This window comes from Ursus maritimus, unplaced genomic scaffold (genome assembly GCF_017311325.1).
Source record: "Ursus maritimus isolate PB19 unplaced genomic scaffold, ASM1731132v1 scaffold_10, whole genome shotgun sequence".
In the NCBI taxonomy this organism is placed as follows: domain Eukaryota; kingdom Metazoa; phylum Chordata; class Mammalia; order Carnivora; family Ursidae; genus Ursus; species Ursus maritimus.
The window spans coordinates 57,363,050-57,383,602 of NW_024423344.1; positions in this window are offsets into that span (position 1 = coordinate 57,363,050).

Here is a 20,553-nt window from a genome sequence, read left to right on the forward strand (position 1 = left end):
TGGTATTTTTTTCCTGCATAAATGCCCTAGCAATAGGGTTCTTGGTACATAATAGTCTGAGTCAGTTCAAATAAAGACAAGCTCTGAAAATGGCTATTTTAAGGAGGTTCCAGATATGTCAACTGGTGGCAATTATGCGGGAAGGAAGCCTTGGGGGAGTTGCATACTCATTCCTCCCCCCTCAAGTGGCTTCAGAGCTGCAGATTTCATAGGACTATACTTGTAGAGATGTTGGTTTTCAAAACTACTTTGAATTTGAGGACTCTGATGACAGTCAGACAAGTGAAAATGTCAAAAGCCTCCTGCTCTAACACCCCGTAGATTGTTGCAAGCCTTTGCTAATTTCCAGAGGTGTGAAAAAGTTGATTTTGATAATTTTGGCTAATATTCTTATTACTTCTATAGTGGAACAGGTTTCTAGGCTTCCTTACATTGCCATTCCTGAAATTCTTCTTACACTCATATACATTTCCAATGAACACCTGTGAAAATTGTATTTAATTTGTTAATTAAGAATTAAAATAGCAATGTGGTAAATTTGTTCCAAGAACATTTGAGGGTATTATATTGTTCATCAGAAAAGTTTCTCTTTTAAAAAAAGTATATTTGGATAAGACTTCTGAATCTCGTTAATATCCTAAAAGGTAATAAACAGGGTCACTGACTTTGGGGTTATGTATTTTTTTGCAAGTATGTTTACAGGTTAACTTGGAACTTAACTGTGTTCAGACTTTAAAAAAATAAATGGCATAGTCAAACACAGATAGAGTCTTCTGGAAAAAAATGCATAAATTAGCCTGTTAAAGATGTGTATTTTGGCCTACCCTCCAAACACATTTCCTCCACTTCCTCCATCAGTTTCCTCTTTCTACCAGAAATTAATTTTTCAGTCTTACTAATATATCTTTAGGGGATTCACACATACATTATGCAACCTAAATTCATTTTAAAGGAAGCAATATATGCAGAAAATATTGTCATGCATAAAATAAGATTATGTCTTGCTTAATTAAAATTAAAATTAAAATTCTTAATGTATTTTGATAAGTAAAATCCATAACTCTGTAATGCACGCTAACATTTTTTCATTACTTATAATTCACTTATAATGTCAGTATTATATAAACAGTTGCTTAAGACATGACAAGAGTAATTCTCAATATATATCACTAAGTGATTTAAATAAGTCCTAATGAACTAAAATCACTGTGAAATACTCTGCATTTCTATTTTTCATGAAATATGTAGTATAAAAGTGAACTTTATTATTTTTAACAGTTTGACTTAAATTAAATGTGAAAAATTTAATACTTGCAAATATTTTATTAAATCCAGTTTGAAACGACAATTTGTAGCAGAAGGTACTAACTAGAATATAATCATTTTTGCATTAAAATTTCTTCAAACTATAAAGTATCTTGCACTAAAAAATAAAACATAAAGTAAGATTACTTTACATAGAAATAATAATTTAAAAATAAGCTAGTAATAATTGAGACACTCAAAGATGTTTTCCTTCTTTTTTTTTCCCCAAAAGGATAATTTTGCTTTATTCTTCCTATCTAGATGTAACTGCAACCTTATGTAGGTGTGGTCCTGTATACTAATTAGTTACCCCAAGGTCTCTACTAGACTTTTGCCTCTATCTCTAGAGCTGTCAGATGAATTAACAACTGGGATTGCATTTTATATACAAAGGACTATAACCTACTTTTAAAAACGTATGCATTCTGCCATTAGTGCTAATGGACTTTTTAAATAACTTGTAGAAGTGTCGTCAACTGAAGCAACGTTTAGTGGACTACTGTGTAAAGGTTTTAACACCAAGCACACTGATATGCATTTTGTTTATAAAGACAGTGCATTTGGTGAATCTGTATAGTTTTCCTGTTTAATCTTTAAATACATCTGAGATTAGACAGTATGTTTTACATTGATGAATTAGCAACTCTACATATCTCAGAGGATTTCCTGGAAAACCATTATGAAGTGACACACTCCACTGGACAGAACTGGTCTCATGTGGATCTTTTCCCTGTCCTGTGATGTTATTAATCCAAACTCCAAAAATTAGACATTATATGTAACATTACATGATCCCATCATTGGCATTTTAATGTACCCCCAGTGTATATATATAATATCTAGAACAGATCCTGGAACAGAAAAATGGCATTGGTAAGAAAACTAGTGAAATCTGAATACATTTTGGCATTTAGTTCATACTGGTGTTATCTTTTTTTTTTTTTTTTTAAGATTTTATTTATTTATTTGACAGAGAGACAGCCAGTGAGAGAGGGAACACAAGCAGGGGGAGTGGGAGAGGAAGAAGCAGGCTCCCAGCAGAGGAGCCTGATGTGGGGCTCGATCCCAGGACTCCAGGATCACACCCTGAGCCGAAGGCAGACGCTTAATGACTGAGCCACCCAGGCACCCCTGGTGTTATCTTTTTTTGAACAGCATCAGTAACAACAACAAAAAGTCTCTTACAACAATGTAGATGGTTATTGATGAAAACTATGAACAGGGTTAGATGTAGGAAAGAAAGGAATGCAACAGACATAACAGACGGCAAATGATCAAGCTTGAATTTGATATGACAGAGGTACAGAATATAAGAATTCAAAATTATAACCAGGAATCCTAGAGAAATTTCAATATTTTAAATAGAATTAGCATAAAACTGAAAAATTTGAATAACTGTAAAATATCTGTGGGCAATAAAGTTGAGGGGTGAGTTTATTATACATCTGTTAAACCCACAGAATGTACAACACCTAGCACGAACCTTAATGAAAATTATGAACTTTGGGTGATAATGATGTATCAGTGTAGGTTCGTTGATTGTCATACGTGGAGCACTCTGGTGGGGTATGTTAATGAGGGAGTCTATACTGGGGGCAGAGAGCATATGGGAAATCTCTGTACCTTCTGTTCAGTTTTGCTGTGAACCTGTAACTGCTCTAAAATAGAACATCTATTAAAAAAAAAAAACCTCAAAAAACGAAGAGTGTTTTGATACTGCTACAGCTGGTGGCTTGCTAGTGGAATTCTCATGGTGAGCTTCTCTTCACAAATAAAAAGGAAAATCTTCACTAGGCAAAGGGTATGTCTCTTCTATTTTCCAGGTGGAACACTAACAGTTACCATTAGATATTTTATGAAAATGAAGTAGGAAGCACGAGGAAAATTTAGGACACATTTTCAGACTATATAACCAAGGTAGGGGTAACTCCAAAATTATTGTAATATTTAAGCAACTGTTAGTTGAATTTTTTTTTATTTGCAGCCAAATTTGTTCTGTTTTAGAAGGTGTGTCAACCATTGAAGAGAAGGAATGACCATCAAATCACCTGAAAAAAAAATTAGAGATAGAGAAAATTACGTAAAACAGGAAAAAAATTACAAGATAGAAAATGTATTTTATGGTGGCAAGTGAAGAAATCTCATCCAATTGAGTTATTTTTATGTTTGGTGCCACTTCATAAACAAGAATAGTATTCTGAGTAATAAACATTGTTCACAGTGAAATTGGCTAAATCATACATGATCGTTATTAAGTTGCCTTAAGTTATACTGAACTTTTCTCTTCTAATTTCAACAATTTAGAATGATTTTCATATGGCATTAAAGCCAATTGTCTTTAAATTTGCATAAAAATAAATGTATAAATCAAGAGCTAAAATAGGAAAACACTAAAAATATGCTTTAATAAATATATCTGTATAAAAGGATAAAGTAAGAATAGTAACACTGCAGAGTACTTCAAAATTTCCATAACAAATATTTTTGAAAAACCCACATTCTAGCGTAGGCGTCTGATAAATGAATGAAAGGATCATCACAATAACAATAGAAAACAATAAATGAAAATAAAAAGACAAAACAAAAGAGCCAGTGAATTGCAGAGGTAGTTGGAAGTTCATGGCGTTTCTGTATCTGTAAATTTTAATTGCTTCTCTAATAAAATATAATGTACACATTTATTATCATAACACTCTGCCAGCTTTTAGAGATTAGGTAAAAGCAGGTTCATGCAATTGAAAACCAGAAAAAAATCAATGATAACTACCTCTCCTTCAATTTCCTTGTTCTTCAAGTCAGGAAAAATGAAAATAAGGTTTTAATATGCCATGCTAACATGATCAGCTAGTCAATTACATGCATAAATACAAATAACAAGAGTATTAGTACAGGGAATGGAAATTTTAAGCTCCTTTCTGCACAAGTGACTCAACTCTGATGACTCTTGTAGTGATGCATTCCCAGTAAAGAGAGGAATATTAATTTGATTGATCAAAAATCAGTGATTGGATCACAGTGAGTACTGGGCATTCCTTATTTTGTCTTAACAGGAGTGAAGTTCTGAATCAAACTTATACTGAAACTTTGTGTCTTTAGTTGCACTGTTTTGTTTCTTATTGTAGAGAGTATTTGACCCTAAAGTATGTGGGTCTTTGGATCAATTACTTTTACAATACCACCCAAGTCTTTTTGTAGCACATAGCATTCATCTTCAATCATTTTGAAAGCTCTCAGAAAAGCAATGAGGTAAATGTACTAAATTATAAGATAGAAATATCCACTGTCAAGGTAGGCTATTATTTTAGTATTATAGCGATATACTTTTAATCATAAATAACCTTTTTTTCTGTGTAGAAATCATGCATTTCTCATAAAAGTTATTTATCTTTATGACTTACATAATTACAGTGTCTTTAGGTCCATGTGCTTTGCAAAGAATTTGATGTGACTTTGGGGTGAGTATTTAAAGTTGCGCCATTAAAATGAAGAGCAGTGGAAAATGATTATACAACTAATCTTGGCTTTTGTTATAAAATGTTTAAGTACCTCATTCAATTCTGAGCTTCCTATAAGCCAAGGACAAAATGAAATATAAAGAGTGTATGCATTTCATTTTCTGAAAATTATAGCAACATTATTTTTTCAAGAGAAACATTGTTTGACTAAGAAATACATGTGTGTGTGCTTCACACATTCCAACAAAATTAAATACGATAGATTAAGTTTTCAAAATGGGCATTATAGAATATGCAAAAACATCCCATTTAAGAGTATTTCTTACAATTTCCAGGAAAAGGCAAAGCATTTAAAAAAAATAGTCATCACTTCTTACCGTATCTATACTGACATTTGTGAATATTATCTTCATAGTGTTAGGGAAGGAGATAGTAATGATAAAAGAAATTAGTGATTCATATTTTTGTAGTATGGCTATGTCTAGAGTTATTTATAAGATTTGATTTTGAACACTACATATTTATTTCATGATGACAGCATTAAATGTGGCAGCAGAATGTTTGAGCCTGTTTTCCATTCCACTTGAACATGGATCTGTGAAAAAGCTGTAGCAGCAATGTTAATCAATGCATAAAGGTAGGACTACCATCCCATAATTCACCAGGATAGAGACAAGAAATGGCGCACCCAGTGCTAATATGTGGCTGCACTCATCTGGATTGCAGTCCGTTTAATTTTAGCAGAAGCTGAGTAGATCATTTATCAGGATTGCATGTATTACTGTAATTCATTGCCGTGATTGTAGGGAAACAGCAGTAGAATAGATGTGTGGCTGTAATTCATAATGACACAACCTGCCTGGTGGTTTCTGGAGTGCTATTTTCAGCTAGAACAGACTTCCCTTGGAAATTTTAGTATACTGTTGACTTATTCAAAAAATAAGGTCAGATAAACAAAGCATCATCTTCTAGAATATGTTGATAAAGATTAAAAGTCTGTGAACTCATTTCACAATAAAAGAAACTCTTGTAAGGCAATTAGGCAATAATTATGGTCACTGATCCTCCCCCTTGTATTTTCCATTTCAGGATGAAAAAACTCTGGCCTCGTGCATTCCTTAATATTTTTATAGCTTCTCACAGAGTTTAAATATTTGATCCAGGTGTGCCCATAATACTTAATATCGAAATCCTAAACCCTGGGAGTTACTTTATTTTCCTGCATAACATCGAGCCCCTCCTATCAGTTAAGTGGAAGTTATATGAAGTTATACAATATGTTTTCCTTCCCAATCTCATTTGCTTATAATATAATTAAAACGGTGATGTGATTCTAAATTATGTAAGCTCATTTTAGAAACTCTTTAGTGTTCTAAACGACCCCATGAAGGACATTATTTTTTTAATCACCTTGGTAATCAAATAAATAATAAATACAGGTACTTTACTAGGTTTTTCTTACTTGTTTTTTCATATTCCGACTTACGTATCCATAAAAAGCCTTATTGACAAGTTGCCCTTTGCAAGTGACTTTTAAAATAATTTTTTTACAGATTTTATTATTTATTAGAGAGAGAGAGAGCACAAGTAGGCAGACTGGTAGACAGCAGGAGAGGGAGAAGCAGACTCCCCGCTGGACAGGGAGCCTGATGGATGTGGGACTGCATGCCAGGGTCCTGAGCCAAAGGGAGACACTTACCCAACTAAGCCACCCAGGCACCCCTTTGTCTGATCTTTGAATCATTATCTTACATAGGAATCTATAACCTTTCCTTTGTCTCATCTCACTAGTCTAGGTCCCTCCTTGCCTTTCATTTGAACATTTATAACAGGTTTCTTGCACTTTCCCCTGACTACGGCTTCACTACTCTTCAGATAGTCCCATCAACAGATATAAAAAAGGAAACCCAAACACAGAGCAATTCTATTTTAAACTCTTCATAAATAGATTCACTCTCTAGGGGCACTTGATGCGCTCAGATGGTTAAGCGTCTGCCTTCAGCTCAGGTCATGATCTCCAGGTCCAGGGATCCAGTCCCATGTCAGGCTCCGTGCTCAGCACGAGACAGTCTACTTCTCCCTCTCCCTCTGCCTCTCCCCTTGCTTGTGCTCTGTCTCTCTCGCTCTCTCTCTCAAATGAATAAATAAAATCTTTGAAAAAAATAAAAAGATTCACTCTCTAAAACCTCAAATTTATGTCTGAATTTGTTTGCCATCCATCCCTAGACTCCTGAATGATTTTTTATTTCACTGTCATCCCTCTCCCACTCACATCTCACTTTTTACCACACTGACTCCCTGAGTGCTTTCCTGTTTTAGTAATCCTTGCACAGGCTCTTCATTCTTCTGGAAGAGTCGCTTACCTTCATTAAACCTCTGCTAATCCTAGGGGAGCCTGGGTGGCTCAGTCAGAAGCGTCTGCTTTCCGCTCAGGTCATGATCCCAGGGTCCTGGGATGGAGTTCCACATCAGGCTCTCTGCTCTGCCGAGAACCTGCCTCTCCCTCTCCCTCTGCCTGCCTCTCCCCCTGCTTGTACTCAAGTGCTCTCTCTCTCTCTCTCTCTGTCAAATAAATAAAAAATCTCATTAAAAAAAAAAAAAAAACCTTTGCTAATCCTCAAATGCTTCACTTCTCACCTGTGTTTTGAACACTTCTCTGAATTAAATCTTCCTCCAACTCAAGTGCAATTTTAGGTTATATATACACATACCAGCATATCTGCCAGGCAATGTATTTGCAATTGTGTACATCCATGGCTATCCTGCTAAATAAACTCAATTTACTTAATTTCTACCTATTTATGTATTTACTCATAATTCTTTCAGGCTTTGTCATGACTTTTTATCAAGTTATAAGGATAACATTGCAGGAACAAAGATAAAAAACATGTCATTTGCTTTCAAGAAGTTGCAAGTTTATTGTTACATGCATGCACATCTAGCATATGATATATGTAAATTCTAAGGGAATATGAATTGAATGAATACATGAATGAAGAACTGTAGTCTTCTACATATCTGCTTTCGATGATATCATCAAACATCAGTCTTAGTTGAGACACTTGTATGCTTATAAGGATTAAATGAAATATAATATATATGTGGCCCTGTTTTATAGATCTATATAGATAGAACATAATTAATTCTATAATTAATACATGGATCTACATAGATATAATTAATTATATATTTTATTATAATAATTAAAAATATAATAATTTGTTATATTTAATATAATTTAAATGAATTAATATTTTCACAAATAAGTAATATATGCAAATTACATGTAATATATCAATTTTCTGATTATTCTTTATGTAAAACATTTTTTTCAACTAGACTAATAAATTAGCATAATACAGGGATTCAAATTTGAAAGAATGATTAAGATATCAATTTTGAGATTTCACCTATATATGCTGAAAATATTTAATTTGTAAACTCAAATTGTATATAAATCCTCAGAAGGAAATGATGAACATGTAAGTGGAAACTAGAGAAAGTGCTAGCTTTGTTATATTGTAGCAGAAATCTTAGAAAAGTTTTGTCCTGCAGTTATGTGAAAAGCAGAACCTGCAGGTGATAAATTTAGATATTTAGCCAAGGAAATTTCTAAGGAAAGTATCGATGGATATATCTTAGATTCTTCTGGCTTTGGTGGAAGACCTGGCTCTTTAGAAAATGATAAAATGAGAGCAAACATTTTAACTGAGATTCAAAGTTGGACCAAGAATTTGAAGAAAGTTATGACACAGATTCAAGATTTGCATTGCTCAGCAGTTGCATGGAGGTATCATCAAAAACAATCACAGGTTAATTTCAAGAGATCAACTTGGCTAGCTATATAATATCAGTTGTTTGGTCAAATCAAGTCTAGGTGTTGCTGTGAAGATGTTTTTAAGATGTGATTGATATTTAAATAAATATAGTTTGAATAAAGCAGATCATTCTCTATAATGTTGGTGGGCCTCATCTAATCAGTTGAGGTCCTTAACAGTGAAAACTTTGTACTCAAGACTGAAACATAAAAACTTTGCTTAAATTTCCAGCCTGTCTAGTCTGCACTGTGAATTGTGGATCAAGACTGTAACATCAACTCTTACCTTAACATTCAGCTTGCTGGCTTGCCCTACGGATTTCAGACTTGCCAACATTCATAATCACATGAACAAGTTCTTTAAAAAAATCTCTCTCTCTCTCTCTCTCTCTATATATATATATATATATGGTGTTTAATAGAATATATTTAGATCTAGGGGCACCTGGGTAGCTCAGTCAGTTAAGCATCTGCCTTCAGCTCAGGTCATTATCCTGGGGTTTCAGGATTGGGCCCTCGGTTGGGCTCCCTGCTTGGTAGGGAGTCTGCTTCTCCCTCTGCCCCTCACCCCACTCATGCTCTCTCTCTTCCACTCTACTCTCTCTCTCTCAAATAAACAAATAAAATATGTTTTTTTAAAAAAGAATATATTTAGATCTAAATATATCTGTTTCTCTGGATAACCCTGAATAATGTAGATGAAATTTACAAAATATATTAAATGAATTACACTTTTTTAGATTTATTTAATTTATTTTTTTAGAGAGAGAGAGCGCAACAAATGGGGTGAGGGGCAGAAGGAGAAGGAGAGAGAATCTCAAGCAGACTCCTTGCTGAGTGCAGAGCCCGACTTGGAGCTTGATCCTAGGACCTTGAGATCATGACCTGAGCTGAAATCAAGAGTTGGATGCTTAACCAACTGAGCCACCCATGTGCCCCATGAATTACATTTTTTAAAATAAATATTTCATCTAAAGAAAATGTCATTCTCAAAGAATGTATCTTTAAACTTCTACTGGTTGAAATATAATGGTTGATTTCCATAAGCATTCACAATCTGTAACAAATTTTATTAATTGTAATTTCTAACAGTGACCTATGTACAAATCCTACTCTGTTTGTCTGTCTCCCATGTAATAAATAATATGAAATTTCAATTCAGCAAAATTATGTAAATGTAGGTGTATAGTGAATGTAAATGGGTGGATAAAATAAATAATTTGGCCAGATTGGAGGGTTTATAGAAAAACTATAAAGTAATACTGAATGAGAAGAAAAGAGAAATAAACTAAAAACAAAACATAAACTAAATATAAAAGTGAAAGTTAAAAATCAATGTTAAATTGGACTGAAAACAAAATTAAGCTGAAATTTACTAACAGGAATGGAGTGACCTGTGTAGATTTAAGGAAGTGACTTCCCGTTAATTGTTCCTTCAGAAATTAATGCTGGGAGATCAGCAAAGATAGTTCGAATTTTGCTTATGACAGAGCATAATAAAAATAAGTAAGTAAATAAATAAATAAAATAAACCTTTAAAAAAAGAAAAAAAACTACTGAATAAAACTTGTGTATTATTAAAATGTATAACAAACAAAAAGAAAGGAAAGTGACATAAATTTAGTGCCTATTATGTGCCTAAAATCTATTATTTGAAAACAAATACTGTAGTGCATTCGTGTGGTTGTAAAAAATAATCAGTGCCTTGAGAGAAAATTCTTAGTTTCCATAAAAATTATTTATAATATGAAGTCCCTAAGGGAAATCATGCATGGAACAATAATGAAAGATACTCTAAATCTCCACTTTTAAATTTATCACTCTCAAATCTGATCATATACAAATTAATGCTTTTAATTGCTTCCATACACAGTTGCATTTGAAATATGCTTTAGCAGATTTATTAATCTTTTGAGACCAGCTACAGCTTTTTATTGCCCTTACTTCTTAGGCAAATTTATCTCTTTGCCGTGAAATTAACAAATAGTCTACATCAAAAAGGCAACTTCTACACTGGTACAATTATGATATAAATTAATAATGATGAATCATTACACTAGTTGTTATTATTATTATTATTATTTAGCACCTGAAGCCGAAGTGATAACAAATGGAGCAGAACTGATAAACTTGAGGGAAGAAAGGTCCTTAATTATAGTCTGCTCCCAGCAGGTGGGTATGGGCTGCTGATATTTTCAAATCACCAACAATACAGCTAGTATCAAAAAAAAAAAAAATCCAAATGGCTACTAAATTTCCTTACTGGAATTTATTAAAAAAAAAAAAAAAGGCAGAAAAAGACCAAGGGTTCTAAGTAAAAATTTCCAGAAAAATATATCCTGGGATAACAAGTCTAAGGGGGTATGGTAGAGGAAGAATCTAGTTATCCATAAGCTAAAAGTTTTAGAAATGTCAAAGCATTCACATTATTAAATATTTCAAAATTTCACATAGCAGATCAAATAATCTCGAACCAAAATCTTCAATAAAACAGAACATATGCATTTAATGCTTTTAAAGTAAAGATAACGTGTGAAGTTGGTATAGCAAGAAGAAATCTTTTATGGAAGTGGGTATCACCCATGTTTCTCCACATATACAACTCTAGGTGGAATAGTAATATTCCTGGACTATCGTAAAGTATTTTTCTCCAGCAAAATTAAAGCAATAACTCATCTAATCCATAGTATTCCATCTATAGTCATTCTTTTCTTTCTTTTTTTTTTTTTTGAACTATAAAGTATCAAGTGATACTTCACCTGAGTGGAAACTTGTTAAAAATCGAATCAGAGGACCAGAATCTCTAAATAAATGTACTGCTTTCTAAGTCCATATGGAGGTCAGCTTCCAAATCAGACTAACTCCTGTCGGGCCCATTAGGGGGTGACCATTTCACAACAGTTGTTCTCCAGGAACCACCTTTGTCCCCCACCAGCCAATAAGGGAAAGATCCTGAGTACAGGGAGTAAGGTGCTAAGTGGCCACACCAAATAACTTGTAAGGTTAGGTTTCTGAGGGAATGGATGTCTTCCATGCAGGTGCTGGTGGCATTTTGCTAGAGAAATTAAGTCACTGAGACCCTCAGAAAACATAATGCTGCTGAGATGTGGAGAGAAAAGACAACTGAGAGATTTGAGGCTGCCTTCTCAAGTCTTCTCACACCATATGTAGGAAAATGTATGTCCTGGAATGTAGTAAAGATTAAGAAACTTGGCTATTCACTTCCCTCCTTGGGAAGTCTTCCTGCTCAGAAAGGGATAGAGAAGAGATTATCTGTGGCAGGAGGTGATTGGACCTAGAAAAGGTGGAGCAGGAATATGTTATAAAAATGAGCAATGTGATGGTCACAGGGGTGCTCAATAAGCCTCTATGCTTATTTATGGGAGGCAGCATTTGAGTTTCCCAAGACTCAGGTGATTGTAGTCATTAATTAAAGAAATAGCCATAACTATTAGACAACAGATTATTAGATTAGCAACTTCTTCTAGTCATTCAGGACCTTATATATTTTTTCCATTTCATCTCTTAGCACTACCATTTTAAGAAAGGTCAATTTTCTGAGAACCAGACCATAGCTGCATCTTTCTCTCTGTCTCCTGGTTACAACTCCGGTGTTTAGTAGGCCAGGGGGGAAATGAATTCTGAAGTAGATACGAAATAAAATTTTTGAAGAAGGTAAATAAATGTATACAAATGGCACAAAGAAACTGAAAAAATATGGAATCTGGATCAGAGGTAGTTAACAGAACCACTATCCAGCGGTGAAGTAAACATGGTTGAGGGACAGTTTTTGAAACATAGATTTTCTTTTTTCTTGTTTCTACTATCGAAGTTGAGATGTCTCAATAAAATATATGCATATAATACTAGTGTTATGTATACTCTTCCATTAGTTTTGTGATGCTGCACGCTGACTAGTTTAAGGAGTCTTAGGCTTGATTTTTCATTCTAACCTGAAGAGAATGTAAATTAAAAAAAAATAATCACTAATTTATGCAACATTATTTTTGTGGCAAACACAAAGTATTTATTTTTAAAACCTCTAATTATTCAGGTGAATAATATAAATCAGTAAACCTTTTACTAATTTTATAGCACTATTCTTAAAGCATAGAAACAATGTGGCTGGGGCAGAGGGGTGGGAAATTTACTTTTCATCTACTATTTTGGCCTTTCAAATTCACAGTAACTGGGTCATAAATTAATGAATCATCAGCTAAATGTTTCTGTAACTCCCATGTAATTGAATGATTCAGAAAATTCTCCGGGATCTTAGCATGATTCATTATTTCACTTTTAACCTTCTTGGATTTAAATATGGAGCTTTAGATAATCACTTCTATTTTATTTCTATATTTATTATAATAACAATCAGTGGATAAGCAATTATATGCTCTGCCATCCATTCTCCACAAATAGCAATTTTCATAACTTACAAAAACATGGCAGTGGTTTCTGCTATAATTATTTATGCCTAAATGACTTCTTTGATAAAAGATAAGAGCCAAATTAATCATAAGCTAGATTTTCCTTACTCTTTTTCAGTACTTCTGGGGGTATAGAGTTTAGAGATGTTGATGAGAGGGATTTTTAGCCTGATTTTAAAGTGAGAAATTATAGAAATTAAAAAAAAAAAGTGATCTCTGAAATCACAATCAACATTTGAATGAAGTATCTTGGTTTCATTCCTCTTTTTTGAGATTGTAGGACTAAACACACTGTAAGCTTACAGAGGAGAGTCTAATGTCTAAATATGATCGCTTGCTTTTCCCAGATAATTTGTCATTTTCATTTATATCAAAGGATATAAGCAAGGATTTTGATTTTGAAATGATGTTAATAACATTCTTTAAAACCTATCACTGCTCTCAAGCACTATCATAAATAGTTACATACATATTTCACATTTAGATTAGGAACACTTTTATAATCTTGGAGCACTTATTATTATTTGTGTTTATCACCAGGGAATTGTAGTAGCTCCATGTGAATCTAGAAAATGAAGGCTGCTTTGTATAACTCAAGTTAGCATCATTGTATATTTATAATTCCATTTTTATAATTCCCATAAATTATTGGGTTTATATGAAAACAGTGAATGTTGATGGGCATAATTCATCTTCTCATTTGAGCAGATTATTGTTTTTGAATGATGACAATGTACATTATTCTCTTTGCTTTCAGCCAATGGTAATAGAAGACCTAGTTAGGTACCATTCATTATTGCAAATGCACTACCTGTAGATTAGACATGCAAAATTATGTAGTCTTACACTTTTTAGTCTCCTTTCCAATGTAATCAATATCCTGTATACACCAATGAGAACCAGCAAGCATGTGATCTGAACTGCAGTGACATCTGCTAGATAGTTCTTACAGAAATATGTCCCCCAAAGATTCAGAAACAGATTGAGTATAGCTACTCTTAAGATAGGCATATGACTAACTAAGTGAAAATACATATCCCTCTCTCTCCTCTTTGAAAATTGATATTAGGGAAGAACTGCAAGATATTAGAAGAACTCAAAATCCATTCAAAATAAAGACAAGCAATCCTACTACCAAAACTAAAGTTATTTACACAATTTTACTAGCTTGAAATCAATAATGATAATGTGGGTTTCTCTCTAACAATGGGAGAATTTTCTTTGTTGCAACACTCAATATATTAGCCAGAAAAATAAAGCCAAAATGAAAAGAAGTATACACAAGATACACAGGCAAAGTTAAGGAAATATTTGTTCAAAGTAAGTTAAAGGATGTTAACATTTCACTTTCCAACCCAGTAACCCAAATTAGTTCATATTTATAAATATCTGTATTGATTTATTTTTCTCTTTCTGACTAATGCTTCCTTTATGACTCAAATGTTTATCTTTTAGCAATTGTGCCAATATTATTTAGGATAAATGGCTCAACACTTTGATTTTAATTATTTGTGTTATTACAGCAAATTTGTAATACACTTATATTTTGAAGTGAGTCTAGTACTGTTATAATTTTGTGTTTATTATAAATAAAATTGGGGTAATCTAAGTATCTGATGAATCATTAAAGAATATGTGAGGTAAATAGTTACAATGTACATGTGGTATTAATTTTTACTTAATATTATAAGTACTTGAGTACATATACTGCATCATGACTTTTCTAAAACAGTGTTTTTTATGCAACCTCAAGAATAATAGCTTAAAATGAAGGAAAATGTCCTTAAAACAAATTAAAATTTGAATTTAAAGTGAAATTATCTGTATAGTCAGTGATATCCCTCTTTGGAATTTCTTCGCCTTGTAATTCAAAGTCGTTTTTCTTCAGACACGCTAAAATGTATCTATAGAATTAACATATCGCTTAACGAGAATTTATTGGACACCTACTGTATTGATTTTGCATTGTTTCTGCAACAAATTACCAGAAATGTAGTGTGTTAAAACAGCACAGAATAATGGATTTCATTAGGCTTAAATCAGTAAGTGGGCAGGGTTATGTTTCTGGAGTCTCCTGGAGAGAATCCATGCCTTGTCTTTGCTTTTATAGGGTGGTCCCCTTCCAGTGATAGGAAATGACCCCTGCTTTCATTTCCAAATCTCCTTTTCTGACTGTGATAACCATCTGCCTCTTAAAAGGACCCTTGCGATTACATTTGGTCTATCCACATATTCCAGAATACTTGGTCACTGCATTTCATGATCCCAAATTTTATTAAATCTGCGTAGTTCTTTTGCCATGTAAGGTAACATACTAAAAAACCCTGATGATGAAGATGTGGATATCTCTGCAGAGTCATCATGTTGCCTACCCTACCTACTGTAAAAAATACTTGGCATGTCATCAAAAACAGAGTGCAGTGGTCCGTGTTTTCATGGAACTTGAAAGCCAGAGAAGAATGCAACTATTGAAAATGTGTTCACAGCTAAAATGAGAAGAATGAAATAGAAACTGGATAAAATGAGAAGTAAAGCAAAGAAGACATTCCTTTAGGAGTTCTATTTCAGTGGGATATTAGTAATGAGAGTAAGATATATGGGATAAATTCCAAATGCAGGAAAAATTCAGACTGTGATTGTCCTTTAAGTCATTTATTTTTTAATGGATTTTATCTTTAGGGCTATTTATCATCTTGGAGAGAATCCGTAAGTTTTATGAATATTACCCTCCTTGTAAAGTGGAGAATGGAGTAATGACACGACAGAGCTAATACTGTTAGAGCAGCTGTAGATGGCTGCATTAACTATAGTATGGACAAGTTTGTTACCAGTTAGGTGATAGAGAAAAAGAAAACTCAAAAAAAGATGGAAGGGGAAGCAGTATGAACTGTCCACTGGGGGCAGTGAGAGAGCAGAGTAACCCAAATATTATAAAAGAGCTGCCATGTATTAGTACAGGTCAGATGGTGTTGATAAACATGACCTTGTACTGGCACTTGTTGGAAAGCTTTCTTTAGTGGTAGCTATTGGCTTGGGGTTAAGCACAAGGCAAGGCATTGCCAGGCAAATATACTAAAAAATAATCTTGTAAGGAAATTTAAAGTATATGCATAAAAGTACTTGAAGTAAATAGATTACATGAGCTTAGCCAAGTACAAGGAAATAAAGACAGAGGGGTTCTTTTGGAGACACAAGAAGTAGAGAAGGAAGAGCGTTAGTTCCAGTGAGACCCATGACAGTTGCATTGGGAGTAATGACCAAGTAATCTGAATCAACAGGAGGCTGTCCTTATAGAAGACAAGTCTTATCTTGTGAAAGTCATAACTTATCTTGTGAAATTTAACAAGTCTTATCTTGTGAAACTTATCTTGGGAAAGGTATAAAATTGTCAAGTTAAACATTCTATTATGAGGCCAAAGAATGGAATAGAAAAGAAGTCTAGAGATTTAAAAAAAGGCATTAAAATGACAAGTCGGATGGTTAAATTTTCAACGTCTGGTGAAGAAATATGTTGCCATTTCTGTCATACCACTGGTTCTAGGACATAATACAAAAGGAAGAGCTATTTTTTTATTACATCATCTTTTCTTGATTACCCTTTCTTCATTCTCCTTATGAATGCTCATTCAAAATCTTTCCTTGCCCCTATTGAAAAAATTATTTTATAATTTAAAATATTTGCATTTACATATCTAAGATAAAAAAAGTTCGTTCTCTTGTTTAGACTCTTCCTTTTCCCCATAGTACTTAGTTTAAAATATCTTTATTAAAGCATATTCTAGGAGGTAGATGACCTTGTAATAAGAAGTCTAAAGTGTGCTTGGTTGGCTCAGTCGATTAAATATCTGACTCTTGATTTGGGCTCAGGTCATGATCTCAGGGTCCTGGGATAGAGCACAGCCTCTGGCTTGGCCCTCAGCACTGAGTTGGCTTGTCCCTCTCCCTCTGCTCCTCCTCAGGATCTTGTGTGCTCTCTCTCTTAAATAAATAAATAGAATCTTAAAAAAAAAAAAAAAAAAGTCTGAGATACAATTTAGACTTTGGGGTTTTCCTGCTCTTCTCTGATCTTTACCCATGGATTTTCTGACATATTCCCTATCTTTAGAAAAATGGAAAATTAAAATAATGTGTGGATAAGTGGAAACTCTGTAAAAAAATTGTCAGCAAGTCTTTCAGCTTTTGTAAAACTGACCAGAAATGCAATTGAGGAGAAAAAAGTTTTGTTTAGAAGATAGGATTATTGGGAAAGGGAGAAAAGTCACTGAAGTCAATAAGAATAGGTAGTAAATCCCAGCAGACAGAATTGAGGAGCTTTCATCAATAAGTACATGTAAAGTAAGTGACAAATGATTCGTTACCACAATAAAGACTATTGGATCTTGGAGGAGGATTTTTTGTTGTTATTTTAGTCACAAAAATGTCACAGAGAAAATAGGAACTGTGTGCTGTACGGAAGAAGGGAAATGAATGGGTTCCTAGTGTGGGAAATGATATCATGTACTATGATTATGGATTGGTATCTGCTAAATTATTTGGGGTTTTCACTAATTAATACATTACAGGAGTGGGAAAATGGAAGGTTTCTCCATCATGATACACAAATCTAGATTTAAAATTTTTTCCTATGTTTCAGAATTTTCTGACTAGTATTTTCTCGAATTAATATTAATTATTAATATTTAAATAGGAATCACGTGCTTTTTAAAAATTTCCACAATTACCTAAAGAGTTACGAAGTCATGTGTAACACTTTCATATAAAAATAGTTTCCTTTATAGGAAATGCCTAATTAAATTAATGGTGAGTTATAAATGTTAACAAAACACACTTGAAAAAGAAGTGCAACCATTAAATCCTAATTTAGGAAACTGCAAAGGGTTATAAAATATGTTTCATTATAATGATTTAAACCTAAGAGCACATTGAGTACATAGATTCTCATGTAGGTTTGTCTGTAAATTCTAAGGAGTTATTATCTGAAATATTTACTGAACTCATATAACTCAATAGCAAAAAACAATCTAATTAAAAAAAAAATGGGCAGAGGACTTGAATAGGCATGTTTCCAAACAAGACATACAGATGGTCAACAGGTACATGAAAAGGTGCTTAGCATTATTAATCATCAGGGAAATCCAAATATTTTTGGTTCCTCAATGTTATGGTCAAGCTGCCTACATATTTAAGAACCAACAGCCTGCAAGCCCCAGGTAGGCAGAAATCCAAGCCAAGTTCTCAGCACACAAAATAAGAAAAACAAGAGAGCAATAGTTGTTCCTGGGAGAGAAGAAAGATCAATAGCCAATAAAAGACAACATGGAATTTTACCTTCCTCTCCCAACCAGAGATACTCAGGAGAGCTCCCTCTGGTAAGAACTCTCACCCTTTGCCATCTGCTGCCAGTTTTCCAGGATCCCATATACAGGCTTCTGAGTGTGTGGGGTTTAGAGTTTGTAGCCCTGGTATCTAATCAAATTTGGCAAAGCCTTCCATTCATTTAAAATTTTAGATTCCCTTTGGCTGTTTAAGGGAATAACTGAGAACAGTTTACCCTTTAAATCCTGTCAGCTCTGGGAGGAACCCTTCTTTGAGGGTTGATAGGGGACATTTGAATTGGTGTGGTAAGATTTGCATACAAACCTTAAGGACAAATTTTTTCCCACTGTCTGATTATTTTGCAAATGAGACGCTGATTTCTGGGCCAGTGTTTTGATGATGGACCCCTGTGGGGTTCAGTGAGGGAGGCCCAGGTGTTTTAGGTTTCTGGTCTTGGAATTATTAACAGTTTTAAGGTTACTACCTTGGTGGACTGTTGTTTACGGTCTTGTGGTCTCTTTGGATAGAGAATTAGTAGAATGAGTACTCCAGTAGAGTTGGGTAAGAGGGGAACAATAGGAATGATATCAGTCTTATAGTCTTTTTTTTAGGTATCTTTGTGTCTTTAATTTTTCATTACCCTTTTGCAATGAATCTTTCAATGAAGCTATCTTGGAATCTTGAAGTCTTTTGGAAGCTTTTACATGCCCATTAAAATAGGTATACCATTCTGTTTGTGTGACTTGGAAACCCTTGCTTTCAAGTGCACTTCTTAAATGAACAATCTTGTCTAAATGGAACATTCCCCATAATGGCCATTGTAATCCTAGGTTATTTTAAATTTTGCCATTTTTGTAGATATCTCCAGCCTCTGGGACCACAATTTTTAGACATAAAATTAGCAGGTGTGCCAGAGGGTGGAGTGTTCAGTTCTTTGTAACTTGACAATCCTGTTTCTTTGGTTAAACCTTGGATATCTTGGAGCCAAATTAATACCCAAGAGGAATGTACCACTGGGTTTGGGATTTGTTGGTGTTTTACAGTGTACTTCATTGCATGGAAATTGTCTTGAGATTGGTGGGTGACCTAGTGTCTATCTAACTTGTTTTATGACCAACTTAATCTAGCTCAGGCGTCAGAGTTAGGTTGTAAGTGCACTAACAGCTTTTAAGCGCTTGAACAAAACCCACCAATTTTTTGCTTTGGCCTTATATTCTCATTATTAATAGAGCTACAGTTCCTTTCATAAGATTTCTTTATAGTGACAGAGACCCTAATGGCTTTTAATAGTCTAATGCTTTTGATTAGATTTTAGTTTTGATGTTCAAAACAGTCTGAAGTTTTGTCTTAATTTATTTCCCCAAGTCCCCAGAAATTTATGCTGTGGACTTAGGCCTCCAGGCTTTGTGAGTCCCCCAGTGGCTGCCACCCTTTACGGACACTGGAATTTCTTCTTGAGTTCTCTAATGGCTGCCAAGCATGCAGGCCCCAGTATCTCTACAGGAACCTCTCTGAAACCACAGAACCTTTCTGGGAACTTTAAGAAACTCTGGAAGCTTTCTGGGGCCTCGGATCAATTTTGCTAACTTTAAGAAACCCAGAACCTTTCCATGACTGCAGAACTTTTCTGAGAACATTTTGTTGTTGTTGTTCCCTAAATAAAGGTTGGACGAGATTGCTGCACGCAAGGGAGCAAAGCTAAAATTTCTGGCCTACTCAGGCTTCCGTAATGCAGAGAAGACGCTTGAGCTCAGCGGGGTCGGAGGCCCCGAGCTCTGCAGGAGCGAATCCTTTACCCTGAGTCCTACAGGCTGTAAAATGCAGATTGGGACCCCGTTGCTCGTCATCAAAAAGTCAAGAACTGATTAAAGAAGACAATTTATGTGACGCAAACAGACTAACACTTCCTGACGAGAACTGAAAAATGAGGCAAAGGCAGGAAGCTTTTATAGGGTAAAGAATGAAGACTGAGGAAAAGGAAAAGTAGAAAATACCTGACTGGCAGGGGCCAACACAGCCAACCTTGTTTGGAGTGAAAAGAAACAAGGAAATAAGTATAGAACCCAGAGTTGGCTTGGCGTTGGCAGATTTTTCTAACTAAATATACTGTTTCTAGTCGAGCGGAGCCCTTCCAGGAAGTCGTAAGTTCAGTTTGCTGACGTCACACCTCCTGCAGGAGCCGCTCCAGCTTGGGCCTGCAAATTATTTCAACACTGGTGAGTACCCTTTTTTT